Genomic DNA, 16,210 nt, shown 5'->3' on the forward strand with positions numbered 1-16,210 from the left:
AGGCTAAAAATGCCTAATTCTCCCGACTCTCTTCATATGACATGATGCTAGACCCTCATCTTCTGGCTTCTGCTTCTCAGGACAGGCCCTAGTTTGTCAAGAGAAAATAAATCTTATGTGCTTTTGAAAATACATCTAAATACATAAACTGGGTTATTAACCTACTTTGCTTATATACAGTGTCTTTGCCTTGGAATACTAAATCTGGCATGCCTGGCTTTCAGGAACCACAAATGGTCTTTGTAATTGCAAGGAATCTTGCAGGGCTTGGTAAGGTACTCTGCAAAAGAAGCATTTGCTAACTGTGATTAGTTAACTGAATGGTCTTTATTTATGCCCGAGTAAATAATATGATTTAGCAGAGTTCACAAAATCTGAAAGTTTGTGCAAGGACACACACATTAAAAAAAAAAAAACTAGTGTGAATATACCATGACCTCTGAGGCCAGCGGAAGTCGTCCGCTGAGTCCTCCACAGCTGGCCTGCCGTAGGGCAAACAGCGACCTCAGACAAAGCATAACATCGCACAAAGGGTCAGTGTGGTCCATTCCCCTCCAGCACAGCATTTATTCTCACTACTAAATCCTGCCAGTCCCTCCAGCCAGCATCACCCCCAAGTGCCAAGGTTTTTGGTCATTTGTGTAATTCTGTGATCAGAGGGCTTTTCCATGAGGCTGGTGGAGCTGGGGAGAGAATCGTTTGAGATCGTTTTGTTTCGTCGATCTATTATCCATCTCACTTTAAAATTTGCCAGAAAATCATGATAAAAAAATAATGTGCTATTATGTTTTCACGATCTCATGGAAAAGCCATGTCACGTAAGTGTAATAACCGTGATACCCCATCATGAGATGCCCACACGGCAAGGGAACGCAGTCTCGAAAATAAACGCCAAATACCTTCCTCTCCCTGTGACAAATAACACTGACAACAAGGCAAATACCCAGGCTACTCGCTCCAAGCAAACAAGACAGGAGCCAAGTAGAATCGCTCAGTCATCAAGACTGATAGCTGCTCATGAAGACTGGCTCGGAGAGCCTCACTTCCCTGTACCCCATTCACTCCAAAGCTCACAGGGCATCTGCGCTGCCCGTCCCAGCCAGCTTTCCACCTTGTGCGACCCGCTGTGAAGTCACCCAGCCCGGCCCTGGCGGCTCTCAGAGCACAGGGGATGGGATGGCGTCAGTGCCCCAAACACCTGCTCTTCCTCAGCCCCTGACCCTGACTCTGGGCAGGACCTCCTTTGTGAAACTACTTCATAAGCACTGGTGTCATCTGGCTCATGAAAGCCGCCAGACTCCCTGATGAAGTACAAAGCCTTGCTCTTCTTGGAGCACAATTCTGGAAGCTTCTTTTCAGTCACATTCAACATGTATCAGAATCTTTTGCTGATTTCTAAAACCAATACATATATAAATGTAGCACAAACGCTTTGAGGAAGGGGTCTGTGGGCCCATAGACGGGCTACACTCTGACCTGTGAGAGGAGAAAGGAGGGAAAAGAGAAAGAAAGAAAGAGAGAGAGAAAGAGAGAAGGAAGGAAGGAAGGAAGGATGGAAGAATGGAAGGAAAGAAGGAAGGAAGGAAGGAAGGAAGGAAGGAAGGAAGTTGAGAAAACCCAGCCTCGGGAGCGAGGGGGACAGCAGGAGAGCAAGAGGCTGCTTTGCCGTCCATCACCCATCCTGAGCCCTGCTGCGCAGTTGACTCTCTACTGAAACTTACTTTTCACTTTATAAAAGTTCTAAGAAGAGACCTCGAGCTCATTTTTTTATTGAAGTATAGTTGATTTACAATGTTTTGTTAGTTTCAGGTGTACAGTAAAATGATTCAGTTCATATATGTGTGTGTGTGTGTGTGTGTGTGTATATACATATATATATATATACTTTTTCAGATTATTTTCCCTTATAGGTTATTACAAAATATTGAGTATAGTTCCCTGTGCTATACAGTAGGTCCTTGTTGATTATTTTATATAGAGTAGTATATATATGTTAATCTCAAACTCCTAATTTATCCCTCCCCCTTTTCCCCTTTGGTAACTGTAAGTTTATTTTCTATGTCTGTGGATCTATTTCTGTTTTGTATATAAGTTCGTTTGTATCATACAGGTTTTTTTTTAGATTCCACATATAAGTGATATCATATGACATTTGTCTTTGTCTCACTTACTTCACTTAGCATGATCATCTCTAGGTTCATCCATGTTGCAGCAAATGGCATAATTTTGTTTTTTTATTTTAGGGGGAGGGGGGATCTCCAATTCTCCTCAAGCAAAAGTGCTCCGTACGGAGCCCAGGAAGCTCTGAAGCAGACGCATCACAAACTCCCTCCGTGATCTCTTGGCACCTCATGGTGCAAGTGAATTGAAAATACACCCCTAGCCACACTGGAGAAAGAGGAAAAGTCACACCACGGTGTGTTCAGAAGTAAATTATCCGAAGATAAGGCAGAGCCGTGCCCTGGTTTCCACTGGATGAGATCATGTGGTCTCACCTGTTTTCCCTCCCCGTGAGTTTTCCCTAAAGCAGTATTAGTTTCCCACTGGAATGTTTCCTGTGTTCATTGGATTCCACGGCACAGCAACTGCGAAGCCCCTGCCCGCCCGGTCGCAGCTGCGCACATTCCTGGGCAGAGTCTGGCTGCGGCTTGAGGCTGCGGGGCCTCCGTCTTGGATGCCACACGCGGGAAAGCGGGAAAGAAGAGACTTGCTGAGAAACGGCAAATCAAAGAGCAAAACAGGCCTCAAAAGGGTGGTGACCCAAGCCAAATGCCGACAGCTCCTAGAAGAGCTCTAGGAAACACATTCATCTCTCAGGGGAGAAAGCAAAGGTGGAGGTTCTCAGAGAATGAACTGTCACAGCTCCACACATCTATTCATGCTGAGTCTCTCTTGCCAGGTGTGTTTAAAGTGAGAATGAAATATAGTTGCAGTAGCTAGAAAATTAGTATCTAAGCTGAGAACCATAGTCTCCCAGTTAAATAATTCACCCTCTCCGTTAACACCAGCAGGATGGATTTGGCCTGTAGCTGCTGCTCATGTCACGTGATGGTCTCACCCAGTCAAGCTCACTGCCTAGCAAGACCTTTAAAGAGATGTCCAGAGCCATGGGATAATTATGATTTTCTTTAAGGTAACATTTCTTTTCTATTCTCTGAAAAGAAAATTTTAAAGATACACATACACATATATATGTATGCATCTATATAATTCTCTTCGTAAAATTTTGTAAACTTTCCAAATGGCACAGAGCAGACTCGAAAACTATACACACCTGAAGTGAATTTTCATATTATGCTATTTTTTAATTATCTGTGGTTAATGTAATTTTTATCAAGTCGCATAAAATATTTCAAACACAGAATTAATCCAGACACACGTGTGAGACGCACAACAGGCTCAGAAACTTTTCTCCTTAACTGAAGCATTTGCTTCTTAAAAGAGTTAATGAATACAGGAGCTAAATTTTATACAACATGGCTTTTACCATGAATTCAGATTTATAAGCATTTAATGCAAAACACCTAGGATTTTGATATATTAACATGTACGATATACTTATAATTAATTCAGAATTAATTCTTACTTAACAAAACATGAAATTGGATTCTTATTCAATTACCACTTTTAGGTATCATATAAGATGAGAGTTTGATTCAAGATTATCTCTAAGTTCTCCCTCTTTTGTGAGACTTTTAAAATTAGTTTTCTATTAGACCTACATCAGGAATTGATCTCTCTAAACCCTGTTAATAATCAGAAAATAAAAATAGCAAAAATAACTCTCTTGTGGAGAGTTATTATTACATACTAAAAATATATATTTTGTTAAGATATCTTTCACTAAAAACTTAGGGAGTCCTCCGGAAACAGGAATTGTCCATTTTGAGCATTGCTTTTCATAGCTGGGGGGCCAGCACAGAGACTGGTCATTCTATCAATGCCCACTGACTGAAGTGGCTTCTCCACCTACATTGGTCCATGGAAATTTAAAGAGACAGGTACAGTTGTTTCTTTTCTTATTGGACTCACATATTTAAGGAAATCTCTGGGAAGTCATTGACTGGCTGCAGAGAAAACAAAACAGATACTCCAGTGACCACATGTGACAAAGAATATAGTCTTTTCAAAAATGGTTTGGAAAAGTCACTAAACAAAGCAACAGCACAGCTTTCCTCAAGTAACAACAGGAACCCCTGGAGAGGAAGTAGAATCTGATTGTTAGTCACCACATCACAGAATTCAAAACATCCAGTACTCAACAAAAATTACAAAGCATACAGAGAAGCAGGAAAGTGTGACCCATTCACAGGGAAAATAAAAGGGAAATTAACAAAAACATCCCAAACATTGGACTTACTAGAAAAAGTCTCTAAACTGTCTTCAATATGCTCAAAGCAACCACAAAGAACAGAAAGAAATCAGGCGGACAATGAGAGAGTGAGTCAGTAAAAAAATATAACATAAGTTTTGAAAAGAGTTAGAAATTATAAAAAAGAAAGAAATAAAACTTCTGGAGCTGAAAATAAAACAGACGAAATTTAAAATTTTACTAGAGGTATTCAACAGCAGATTCAAACAGGCAGAAGAGATAATCAGTGAACTTAAAGACAGTTCAATTGAAATCACCCAGTCTGAGAAGCAGTAAGAAAAAGGAAACAAATGAACAAAGCCTTAGGGTCCTATGCCTCACTATCGAAAATACCAAGGTATGAACTATGGGAGGCCCAGAAGGAGAAGAGAGACAGAAAGGGGAAGAAAAAATATTTGAAGAAACAGTGGCCCAAACGTCCCAAATTTATCCCAGGAATGCAAGGGTGTTTCAACATAAGAAAATCCATGTCATATACCTCATTAATAGAATAATCATCTCAGTAGATACAGAAAAAGCATTTGACATTATTCATTACCCTCTCACGACAAAAACACTCAGCAAACTAGGAACAGACAAGAACTGTTCAACTTGATTAAGAACATTTAGGAAAAAACATCAGCTGAGATCATATTCAGTGGCGAAAGACTAAAATCAGTCCCTAAATTAGGAACAAGACACGCCTGCCTACTTTCACCATGGCTATTTGTCATCGTACTGAAAGCCCTAGCCAGAGAATTTAAGCAAGGAAAAAAAAGACATCAAATTGGAAAGGATGTTTAAAACTAACTCTATTTACGATGACAAAATTTTGCATCTAGAAAATTACTGAGAATCCACAAAAAAAATGACCAAAGATAATAAATGAATTCAGCAAAGTCGCAGGATACAAGATAAACACACACAAAAATTTGTTTCTGTACACCAGGAATAAACAATCTGAAAATGAAATTAATAAAATAGTTCCATTTAAAATAGCATCCAAAGAATAAAATGCTGAGGAATAAATTTATCCAAGGAGATGAAAGACTTGTCAAAACAACATTGAATCTTCAGTTGCCATTGGTCTCCACATGGCCTTCCTCAATTCAGCGTACATGAATCTTGGTTCCTTCACGTGTATAAGGAAAAGCATACCCGCCACGCTCTTCAGGGTTTTTAAGGAGATCGTATGGGACAGAGAATGTCAAGATGCTTACGTGGGTGAACTGCTTTATTACTATGTGTGTCTCTGTGTTTCTTTAAAATTTTTTTGCGTTGTTCTTTGTTTTCTTTTTCTTTCAGATGGCGACTTCAGACGTCTATGAAAGAGGCATAAAGGCACAGAAAAAAGTTGAATCAAGACTTTTTAGCTCTTTCCCTAAACGCTACCTTGCATTTATGCAAAGTTATTCTTATTTTTGTCCATTTTCAAGCTCAAGTTTCATTTTAGGTGAATTAGCATCACATATAGAATAAGTATCAAATATTGAAAAAGCATTATATATAGTAACAGAAACCATTGCTTCTTTGACCTGTGACATAATATTGGTTTCTCTAGTTCCAGGTTATGTTGTTACTATTGTTCAAAATCAGAGAAATTCCATGTATTTAATCCCTTAGCATATCACTAAACACTTGACAGTTCTCTGCTTTCTAGATCTGTCTTGACTGTTATTAGTCTTCTCTGCCAACTTAGCAATATTTTCAAATGTAAACACATATTGAAAGCAAATTATTAAACTGTGGATTGTGGTGACATTAATAACCTTGGGTTATAGATTGCCCAGGCTATAGTCCTTGAACGTGTAGCTCACCAATAACTATTATACTGAATGTCACCACTATAAACAAATTGACTCCCTCATCTTTCAAGTTTAAAGATACTTTAAAGTTTAGTTTTAGTCAATGAATCATCATATGATAAGCTAGAAAAGTCTTTAAGAGACCTGCTCATCAGTAGCAAAATTCTTGTCTCTCCTATTTTAAATAACCTCCTTGGTCAGCATCTCCTGCCTGGTAGGAATTACACTACATTTTATTTCTCTCTTTATAATTTGTTTTTTCAAGCTGAGTCCATGTAATGAATGGTCTGTCAAAGTGTGTTCATTTTTTTAGTTTTATATTTTCTTTTTCATGAATCAGAACACTTGCAAAGTTCTATTTTGCTGATCTTTAAGAAAAACAGGTTTTTGGTTTAAATTATCCTTTCTGAATTTCTTTGTTGTGCATTTTTTATTTCATTAAATTCAGCTTTGATTGTTAGTCATTCTCCCTTCCTGGTTTCTTGGGTTTATTTTGTTTTTCCTTTTCTAATACCTTCAGGTGATTTTTTGATATTATCTTTCCTTAGTTCCTTTATCTTGAGTATTTCTTCCTTAATAACAAAGTGATTTGAGCTATAAGCTGTTCTGAGTTCAGCTGTGCCCACCACATTTGGTATGAGGTTTCCTCCTGGTTGCTTTCTAGGTAGTTTGTGATCTCACTTTTTATTCTGTCTTTGATCCAAAGATTTTATGGGAGTTTTTCTTAGTTTTCAAGCAGTAAGATGTTTTTAACGACCTCTTAACAGACTCTGTGGCCTGAAAATCTCTACTAAGTTTTTCTCCATGGTTAACGAATGAACACCTTTTGTGTGAAAGTCATACGAAAAACATATGGCCTCTACTTGGGAGATGCGAGCTTACATTTACAGCCATAATTCTGTTTGTTGATCGTGTTATGCAATTTCTCCAGGCTTCACTTTTTGTTTGTCTACTAGATCTGTCCATTCTTGAAAAAGATATATTCGAGTTTCCTGTTATAAACATGCTCTCATCATATATAGCATTTGCATAGTTTTGGTCTTGCATAATTAGCTGCTGTTTTTTTTTTAACATCTTTATTGGAGTATAGTTGCTTTACAATGGTGTGTTAGTTTCTGCTGTATAACAAAGTGAATCACCTATACATATACATACAACCCCATATCCCCTCCCTTTTGCGTCTCCCTCCCACCGTCCCTATCCCACCCCTCTAAGTGGTCACAAAGCACCGAGCTGATCTCCCTGTGCCATGCGGCTGCTTCCCACTAGCTATCTATTTTACATTTGGTAGTGTATATATGTCCATGCCACTCTCTCACTCTGACCCAGCTTACCCTTCCCCCTCCCCGTGTCCTCAAGTCCATTCTCTATGTCTGAGTCTTTATTTCTATCCTGCCCCTAGGTTCTTCAGAACCATTTTTTTTTTTAGATTCCACATATATGTGTTAGCATACAGTGTTTGTTCTTCTCTTTCTGACTTACTTCACTCCGTATGACAGACTCTAGGTCCATCCACCTCACTACAAATAACTCAATTTGATTACTTTTTACGGCTGAGTAATATTCCATTGTATATATGTGACACATCTTCTTTATCCATTCATCTGATGATGGACACCCAGGTTGTTTCCATCTCCTGGCTATTGTAAATAGAGCTGCAGTGAACATCTTGGTACATGCCTCGTTTTGAATTATGGTTTTCTCAGGGTATATGCCCAGTGGTGGGATAGCTGGGTCGTATGGTAATTCTATTTTTAGTTTTCTAAGGAACCTCCATACTGTTCTCCATAGTGGCTGCATCAGTTTACATTCCCACCAGCAGTTAGCTGCTGTTTTTGATGCTCTGAGGTCTGAGACTGGTTTCTTTTCATGATTACTCTGTCTCCCTATTTGGTCTCATGAATGCTTAACATTAAATGCAAATTATTATTTTACTGTATTATGACATTAATTATATTATACATTAACATATTGCCTTTCCTGTTTTATACTTTTCAGGGGTTTTTTGGTCAGTGTTTTACGGGTTTCATTTTCTTTAATATTTGCCTCGTGCCTTGTTTTTTGGTTATTCTCTTCTGACCCTTATGTTCAAGTGTTCTGTGTTCGTTTGTTTTAAGTGTGATCATTACAAATTGTACATAAATGGGTTTGTGTTATAGTACACAATCTAGCCCATTAGCCGTCATGATGGCTAATATCCTTGATTATATACTCCATCTTCCTTCAGAATTACTAAATAGTTCAAACTGTCATTTCTTCCTTTTTAAAAAAATCTACGTGGTTTTGTTAGTCTGTCTCTAATTACTCTTTTTCCTCTAATTAATATGTAAATTCTACCACCCTTTTCTAGTCCATTAACAGTTATCTCTCATAATTTCCACTATTTTCTGAAAACAAGTTACCAAATATTTCCTCACCGAGATGGAGTGTGTTACTCTTAAAGCTGCGTTTCCACCACATGCATCTTTCCCCATTTTTCCATCTCTCTATAATCGTGCTCTGCTTTGAGATATTTCATCCACGTGAACTTCCGGTTCTTAAAGTTGTGTCTCAACAGTGACCACCTCATCTTTAATCTGCCAATCAACTCTTTAGTTAGGAAATCGTGTTTTCAGGTTTAGACAGTGAAGTACTCTTTTTAATTGAATAGTTCAACTTAAATATCTCTTCCGCCAGGTGTTAGCTTTTCCTCTAGGCTTGGGACTAGCCGGTCTTCCTCCCTCTGTATATCGAGTGGACTTCAACTTGGGCAGGACTGTGTCTGGCCGAGTCCAGAAGCCAAGGCCGTGTCCTTGCAGGGGTGGATGCAGGGTGGTCCCTCCCTCTAGGTCACATGCACACGCAGAGAATCCGCCCGTCTTGCTGCCGCCACCTGCCTGTCCAGCTCTTCCTCGGTCTCGTGGAGGCCCAGGGCCTCTACACGGCCTCAGGGGGCTGTGGTGACACAAAGGTCCCAATATCTCTCTGAGCCACGATCTGCTGCTTCTAGCCCTCAGCCTGGGCTCCTTGTCAGTTTTCCAGACACTTTCCCAGGTCAGGGGTGAAACACCAGCGATGATCATTCTCTCCACGGAGACCCCCAGAAACCAAGGCCTCCACTGCTCACAGGCTCCAGAGCCATTAGCAGAGGTTCTGAATGGGGCGGGGGGGGGGGCAGGGGAAGGGTCTTTGCCCCAAACTGCCGTCATTTTCTCGCTCTTCTCATTGCCTACATGCTAACCAGAATTCTGAGCATTCATTTAAAAAATCTGGTGCTTTTAAACTGCTTCCGGATTCTAATCACCTCCCTGCAACCCAGCACTTTGCACAGTGGAATCCTCTGGAACTTTCTTAAACATTGCTTCCTGAGGCTCACGCCGGGCCAGTAGATCACAGCCTCCGGGAGCTGTGGGACCACCTGCTCATTGCTGCTCCACACGGGGTGCTCTCAGCTCCTGAATTCAATGGTAAAGCTTCCCGGGTTCTAGAACGCGGTTGTCTAGCACTGTAGAGGGTCTGTTAGACTCAGAGAGCCTCGTACAAAGACACGAACAAAACATCACCTTTCGTAGGTGGTGGGGTAGAAATAGGGGTAAATACTTAGGAAGCTCCTGGGTAACGTGAGAGATAGAGAGAGAAGTGAAGGATGGCAACACAGTTCAGAAGGCGACACAGGAAAGGGCTTCCCTGGTGGCACAGTGGTTAAGAATCGGCCTGCCAATGCAGGGGACATGGGTTCGAGCCCTGGTCCCGGAAGATCCCACATGCCACGGAGCAACTAAGCCCGTGCGCCACAACTACTGAGCCCGCGCTCTAGAACCCGCGAGCCACAACTACTGAGCCCGTACACCACAACTACCGAAGCCCACGCGCCTAGAGCCCGCGAGCCACAACTACTGAGCCCATGCACCACAACTACTGAAGCCCGTGTGCCTAGAGCCCGTGCTCCGCAACAAGAGAAGCCACGACAATGAGAAGCTTGCGCACCGCAACAAAGAGTAGCCCCCGCTTGCCGCAACTAGAGAAAGCCTGCGCACAGCAACAAAGACCTAACTCAGCCAAAAATAAATAAATAAATAAATTTAAAAAAAAAGAAAAAGAAAGTGACCCAGAAGAGGTGGCTGCAGGTGAGGAGTGACTTGCGTGGTGGGTATGGCTCTACCTGGTGCAGGGACATCAGGGCAAGGAGGTGGAGGTAGCACTTCTCAATGGGCAGGACTTCTGTCTCTGCATCAATACGAAGTGTCACTGTGAGTGTCTTCATGTTGAAAGGGGGCTTTTTGTGCCCAGAGACTCTGATCTACAGTCACCAGATTTTTTTTAAGCTAATATTCAAATTATTAAAATTAGCCTGCAAAACAAAAATTAGCCTGCAAAAACCCAATTTTCCATAAGCTTTCAACTTACACATCTTATAAAGTATAACCAGTACTTTAGAGCTTAGTCAGATTCTCTTACACATTTCAATATCTCAAGTCTAAAATCAGTAGCTTAATCACACTGTTGACATCTTTAACATAATATAATAGGTCAGATTCTCTTAATATCAGATTCTCTTAAGTATGGCATATATTTTGAACACCAAAAACATGTAGGTTATCTCAATGATAACAAACTGTCCCTACGTTCAAGATAAAAATATGAATTTCCGACGGCAGATTTACTAATTCAATTTTTTTAATTAAAAATTTCTAGGAATCAGAAATCTGCTCTCCTATCAGGGAGAGTTCTTCTATGAAGCACACGTGGACATCTTCCACAGAAGAGGTCTGAGGCACGCACGGAACCAGGAGCCACATGTTTTCCCCAAATGATTTTACCAGGACTAAAGTCCCACAGGCTGAGCCCTCTTTATAATGCAGATAGCAGATTATCTCTAGACCCTTATAAACAAACCCTTTGATTTCATTCTCCAACCCCATCTTGTCACAGCTAAGTTCCGCCAACTAATCTCTTTTACTGCCAGAAGGAAGCTGTATTCTTTTTACATGTTTACCATCTGGCAAGGCCACACCTGACTGATGTCACGATACTAAGTCATGTTAGTGACAAAAATGACAAACACGGCTTCTATTTCAGGGAGCTCAGCCCCCAGAGCGTGTGGCCCCCAGAACCCTAGCATCCTTGGGACAAAGGATGCTTAGAAGCAGGTGACGTAGAATGACAAGTCACGTGACAGGGTGATGGGTCTTATTCTTCCGTTCAAAGTGGTAAAGTTAGTGCCACCCAATAAACCAAATTACATGAGAAAATATTTTATTGTAATAAAGAAAATTTGGAGCTCATATAAGATAATATTTCCAAATTCCAAGGGAGGTCTGAGATAGGAAAGTTAAAAAAAAAAAAAGCCCTATAAAATTAGCTTCCCACCTGCACATGACATCAAATGAATACAATACCCTCATTGAAACAATATAAATTTTAGCAGGTTTTTACAACATTGATGAGATATTAGCATTGCCCATGTAAGGTCTCTTTTTCTAGGAGATCTAAATGAATTGAACATTCATGTCGCAAAAAGCAATTGACGCAGCTGCAGGGGCTGCAGATTTTTGTTTTTTAGAGCAATCGAATTTCTCTTTTTTAAAAAAAATTTCATGGAAAACAGTAGCTAGAAATGTTTTCAGATCCTGGATTAATTATTAGATGATACTGTACAAAGTTTCAAATTATTATTCTCATGCCACAAACAAACAAGTACTAGAGAAATGATGATGATGACGTGTGTGTATTTACAAAATATTTAAATAATGACCCAAGGACTGAGCATTAGAGTAACTAGATATCACCAGGAGTCAAATTTCTCCTCCTCCAACCTCACAGACAGGTAGGGTGTTAACCAGGCCTGGAGGTGAAACTGGATTTTAGCAACTATGTGAGAATTTACTTTATGCTACATTGAAACCCCAGCACAGGACACTGGAGTTTTCTTCTGTGGTTATGGGTTTGTGGAGTACTTTTTTCTTTTTGCTCTGTTTTATTTCTCCGATAGTCACTAAAGACTCCAGCTGACCTATCGTTTCATTTGGGATAAGTCACAGGTCTAAAAATGATGAGGGTCTGTAATATTCAAAGCATCTGAACAGGAGTGTCCTGAACGTGGTAAATAACAGTTACTATGATAATGATCGCGTGAAAAACAGTCCCATTTGCCAGACAGGGAATTCTCTGTGTACCGACCACCACCTTGGGGGCGGGGGAGGCTCTTGCTTGGAAACGAGAAATAAGTATCAAGTGGGAAGAGGCAGAAAATAAACAGAACCTCCAATGATCTGAGCACAGTGATGAGAATGTACCTGTCCGATCCTGAAAGAGTGATTTCGGTCCCGCCCTGTTTCCTGCTATCACACGCGAGGTAACAGTGATGCCAGCAGAGCCCGGGCTCTCCAGCTGTGTGCGCGGTGCACCTGCTATCCTGTTAGCCTCCCCTGACTTCCTCACCTCACATAACCTGAAGCCGCTGAACGTCTTTTCTTATCTATTGGAAAAGAAACCACATTTGCTTAAAAAGAAAGAAGAGTGAAATCACTTTTCGGGGCCACTCTACGTTGAGAAAAGGGAAACGTTATATCGGCATCTACCTGGCTGCATGAAATTCTATCATAATGTATATATTCTAATTCTTTCCTTTTTCTGAGTAGTTAATTATGAATGTGGTAAAATTACCGCGGCTGATTCTAGATTGATCGCCACAGAACAGAGACTGGAAAGTCATAATCTTCTAGGAGCGTGTATTGAGGGACTCTTACCTCCCTCACATTATAATAAATCTGAGATGTTGTCTCCGTGTAGAGTCCCAGTAACCCAGGGTGAGGCCAGACGGATGAAGACACATGAGCACTAACAGAGGCAGCCCACGTGCACACGCCCATCTCCGTTTCTGGCCAACTCCTCATTTTATGCATATACACACAGAAACACACGTCAGTAGGAGAAAAACATTTGCCACATGAGAAATAAGAACGACGAGCCCAAATCTGCTTAGTATTAGGGAATGTTTCCAGGACATAAAGCGAGCCCTGCATGCTGCTCCACGGGACAAAAATGTTTGGCAGGAGGGAGGATGGTCACGGCACCAGAGACAGTCTCCATGCATCCAGCCACTGTTATCTAGCAGATACTTGCTGTTTCAAGTTCAAATTCTCTTTTCGTCATTAGCCCCCAAAAGCTCACGTACGCGGCAAGCGCCGTCGACAATGACGCGAGGGCGGACAGATGGACATTTGGAAACTAATGGAATGGAATGACTGATTGCAACCCTGTGGGAGCGTCAGCATCTTTTAGGACCCAGTTAATTATCAAATACGTACAAACATCAAAAATACCAGTTAGGGGCTTCCCTGGTGGCGCAGTGGTTGGGGGTCCGCCTGCCGATGCAGGGGACACGGGTTCGTGCCCCGGTCCGGGAAGATCCCACATGCCGCGGAGCAGCTGGGCCCGTGAGCCATGGCCGCTGAGCCTGCGCGTCCGGAGCCTGTGCTCCGCAATGGGAGAGGCCACAACGGTGAGAGGCCCGCGTACCGCAAACAAACAAACAAACAAAATACCAGTTAGAACTGACGGCCAGTGGTCCACAAGAAAGCCTCCTGAAGACTCAATCATGCAAATAAAGAAACCAGGATCGGGGCATCGACAGCTGGGTCAGAACACACCCAGGAGACACTTAAACAAGCCTTCCTAGAACAACATAATTTCCATAAAATTTATCCGATGCTTTATTAGGCTAGTATTCTTTGAAGAGATAAGTAACTTTGAGGGCAAGGAGAACCAGTGTACTTAATTTACCTAAGCTTTCGGGAAACTTTTGATAAGCTTCTCATCCAGAAGATTTTTGGGGTTTATTTTTTTAAATATTTTCACGTACAGGTGTAACTGACATGGCTGATTGATTGAACAAATGTCTTAACTACCTATTGCTGTGTATGGGACATGTTAGCCTAAAACTCGGCCACTTAAGACAGCAAACTTTTACTATGTGACAGTTTCTGCACAAGGGGAGTCAGATGGGGCTCCGTGGGTGTGTCTGGCCCACGTTCCCTCATCAGGCTGCAGCCAAGCTGGTGGCCAGCACCGCAGTCACCAAAAGGCTCCAGTGGGGCTGGAGGGGGCGCCCCAGGCCCCTCGCGTGGTGGCTGGCAGACCCCAGCAGACCCACGTCCAGGAGGAAGCCTCCTCACAGGCTTGCCTTCAAAGTGGCAACCACTGGTCCACGTCACGCCATTCTAAAGGGGAGCCCCTGAGGCTGGAGGCTCAGGCTACCCTGAACCTGATCAGAGGTGGCCTGCGTTCCTGTGTCCATGGCCCATCCACCAGTAGCCGCTCACTCGGTCCGCTGCACACTGGGCAGAAAGGGGCCACGTCACCCTGGGCACTGGGAGGTGGCGTCGCTGGGGCCGTCTCTGGGCAGTGGCCTGTACGCCCCACCTCCATTCATAACCCTTCCTCCTCTGAAACCTCGTTCCAGCTGGGAGGGGCCCTGCGATGACGGTCTGCTGGGTGAGACAGAAGCCTGGTCTCCCCTGCGTCCCGGGGGAGCTTGTGCTTTGCGGGGGGTCCTAGCCCTCTCCCTAACTCCATCCCTTCCTTCCGCCGGGATGTGGACACAGTGGCTGAATGTGCGGCAGCCATCTGGCGACCAGGAGCAGAAAGGCCGGAGAAACTACCTCATCGTTGGCCCTGATGTCACTAAGCCACTGACCTCTGGGCTGCTTGTTTCATGAGAAAAGCCCCTGTGCATTTAAGTCGCTCTAATTCGGTTTTCTGTTACTTGAAGTAGAGGAGTGCCCCTCGTTTACATGTTAGGAGTCTGTCTGATAGCAGGAAATGAGCCGTGGATACACAAAGTGACTTGGGAAAGAAGGGAACAAACTGGGATGTAAATTACATACAACCAGAAACTTTAAGTGCAGATTATTTAATGTAATAGTCATCCTTATCTGAGAATTTTCTCCCTTTTCCTTTTCTTTCTTGGTAGGTTTGTAGGGATATAAATATTCCTTCACTTCTAAATTAACATTCAGTCTCTCCCTCTGTCTGACAAATGGATCTGACCAAACCTCCAAATATTAATGAACAGAAAAGAAAAGTGGCTTAGCTGTTGTGATGGACCGAAGCTGGTTACAATCTCTGTAGCTTCCCAGCAAGAGGTGGGATCCCCTGCCCACCCTCTGACGCTGCGCTGGGCTTTCGACTTCTCACAACCAAAGGGAAGGGTGGAGGTGACACTGCACCTGTTCTGGCCTGTGCTTTAGGAAGACCTGGCAGCTTCTGCTTTGCAACGTTAGAATTTAGCCACCAGGTAAGAAACTCGGCTGGATTTTGAAACACTGGCTCCCAGTGTTGGAGAGAAGCCTCAGAGGATGGGAGGCCGACTGAGCCCTCAGCAGGATGGGGGGTGGCGCAGAACAGAGGGACCAGCAGAGCCCCAGAGAACCCCAGAATCATGAGAAATCGTGAAATGGTATTGCTTTAAGCAATTAAGTTTTGTGTTTTGTTTTGTTTTGTTTTACTTAGCAGTATACAACTATGACTGTCAAAAGAAAAGAAGCAAACTACACACAGGTCAAAATATAAGATTAAAGAGTCCAAAGAGCCCACAAAGGAGAAAAAAGTGACATATTCCAAACGTAATTCTACAAGTACAAGGCAGAACAAAAATTAAGAATTAAAAATTTAAACATGAACATTCCTAAATAAATGCAATTATCAGGACTTCCCTGGTGGTGCAGTGGTTAAGAATCCACCTGCCAATGCAGGGAGCACAGGTTCGAACCCTGGTCCAGGAAGATCCCACATGCCACAGAGTAACTAAGCCCGTGCTCCACAACTACTGAGCCTGCACTCTAGAGCCAGCGAGCCACAACTACTGAGCCCACGTGCCACAACTACTGAAGCCTGCTCGCCTAGAGCCCGTGCTCCGCAACAAGAGAAGCCACCACAGTGAGAAGCTCATGCACCACAACGAAGAGTAGCCCCCGCTTGCAGCAACTAGAGGAAGCCCGCGCACAGCAACAAAGACCCAGCGTAGCCAAAAATAAATAAATTTATTTTTAAAAAAAGTTTTAAAAAAAAGCAA

The sequence above is a fragment of the Pseudorca crassidens genome, chromosome 18 (genome assembly GCF_039906515.1).
Source record: "Pseudorca crassidens isolate mPseCra1 chromosome 18, mPseCra1.hap1, whole genome shotgun sequence".
Lineage (NCBI taxonomy): Eukaryota > Metazoa > Chordata > Mammalia > Artiodactyla > Delphinidae > Pseudorca > Pseudorca crassidens.